Source organism: Haliotis rufescens, unplaced genomic scaffold (assembly GCF_023055435.1).
Source record: "Haliotis rufescens isolate VD_foot unplaced genomic scaffold, xgHalRufe1.0.p SCAF_10, whole genome shotgun sequence".
Lineage (NCBI taxonomy): Eukaryota > Metazoa > Mollusca > Gastropoda > Lepetellida > Haliotidae > Haliotis > Haliotis rufescens.
Window position 1 is genome coordinate 35,479,895 of NW_025963780.1, and position 2,297 is coordinate 35,482,191.

Here is a 2,297-nt window from a genome sequence, read left to right on the forward strand (position 1 = left end):
TAAAAGTACAAGAATGGGGAAGTTTTCGGTAAAGAATGAAAGTGTTACACTAAATATGTTATGGTGTTGTCGCTACGAGGAACTGTCAGAGCGACAAAACTTTAAAATATACGATGCATGGACCTGCACCATTGCTTTCGGTATGATAACGTCACAGGTCACCTGACTCCACCCACACCTGTGACGATGACCTGGTTTTCGCCAATGAAACGTTGTCCTACCCCCCGGCAATTTCCCATCAAATAAGAACCCCGCCCCCGCCCCCAAAATATCATGAAGTGTTTATTTGTCTTTTTTACGTTACACGAAGGATAAGAAAGTTTTGTGAAAACATCCTGTACAGTCAAAGTCTGTGTATGAATTGAATTATCGTAGTGACACTAAATAGAGAACTGCCCATTTCCAGGTTGACTGTAAGATGGTGTACTGAATGCCTGATGGGGAACTAAAACATTGTCCTATGTAATAAGGTGTTACATCATCAGCTGAATTAATTGCAGCCTTTTAGGGTCATTTGTTTTTTTGTTTTGTTTTTGTTTTAATCTTGACATTTCAAGATACTAAGTTCAAATTTCAAGATACTGTGTTGAGGTGAGGTGAAATTGGTTTCAACGTCGCGTCCAAGATTATTGCACTTACATAGGGACGTGCATGCACGTGTATGTGTGCGTGCGTGCGTGCGTGCGTGCGTGTGTGTGCGTGTGTGTGCGTGTGCGTGCGTGTGTGTGTGTGCGTGTATGTGTGTGACTGCTTTTGATAGTCTGGACAAATGTTGGTTTTGTTGTTCTAATCAAGTGAGATACCAAGTAGCAGTTTTAAAATCAGTCGCAGGATACTGACTCCGAGCCGACCAGTCCTTCATTAAAGTCCTATCTTTAATGCCGAGCACCAGGCAGGATACCAACAAGTACCATCTTTTAACGTCTTTTGGTATGACGCAGCCGGGGATCAAACCCCGGACCTTCTGCTCTCCGGGTGGACGCTCTACCACTAGACCACGGAGGCGGTGAGATGCTATGTTGAAATTTCAAGATACATACCAAGTTGAAATTTCAAGATAATAAGTTGAAATGTTAAGATGCAACGTTAAAATTTCAAGATGCTAGGCTGGAATGACTAACTTGAAATTCAAGATATATACAAAGTTCAAATTTCAAGATATATACAAAGTTCAAATTTCAAGATAATAAGTTGAAATTGTATGATTTTAACTTAAAAAATTCAATTTAGTATCTTGAAATTTCAACTTAGTATCTTGAAAAATCAACTTACTATCTTGAAATTGCAAGAAAAACTAATTCCGTAATGAATACCATGTGGATTCTCAAAAACTCAAATGATTTGTTTGATTTTTGCAATCTCAGAAAAGAACCAAGTTCAATTTTGTCAAAACATTTGATTTTTAAACTTTGTGCATCACTATCATGCACGGCAAGCCCGGGGAACAAATTCTTTGACCCATGGGGCATGATGCTCCAAACGTGGTGACCATCGTCATACTTGCATCTCTACCTCAAAGGTCCAGGGATCCGTGAAGTATCGGGGTAGAATAGGTGTTCAGCAACCCATGCTTACCGTCAAAAGCAACTATGCTTGTCGTGAGAGGCGACTAACGGGATCGGGTGGTTAGGCTCGCTGACTTGGTTGATGCATGTCATCGTATCCCAATTGCGTGGATCGATGCTCATGATCAATGATCACTGGATTGTATGGTTCAGACTCGATTATTCACAGACCGCCGTCATATAGCTGGAATATTGCAGTGTTAAACACCAAACAAACACAGGTTCAGGACAATTGTTTCCAAACATTAAATCAAAAGTGTACCGAGAAAACAATATTTGAAATGTTGGACTTCCTCATTGATAAAATATATATGGAATTTGGGGATAAGTCATTTAGGCAAGAAGTAGTCATCCCCATGGGTACCAATTATGCTTTCCTTAAGCTTCTTGCTGGTCGTTACGCAACTAATCTGAAATATCTGACTGACTGGCAAAATATAACACGAGGATTTGGCCAAGATGTTAAACTTAGACACAGTAGACATGTACAGGACATTTCCAAATTTGACGCTTCGGTGACAAAAATATGAATAATGCCATTCGCTGTTTTGACTTGTACCATATGTTTTCGTGATTAACCATTTGACTTGCCTTTGCATGTGTTTGTGACGGATGCCACGGGTGGGGAAGGATGCTCACCTTTTCGCAACGCCTGCTATCATCACTATCTGACAGCGATTCATAAACATATACTCATGCTACGAGGGCCATTCAATATATAACCAGCCTAAC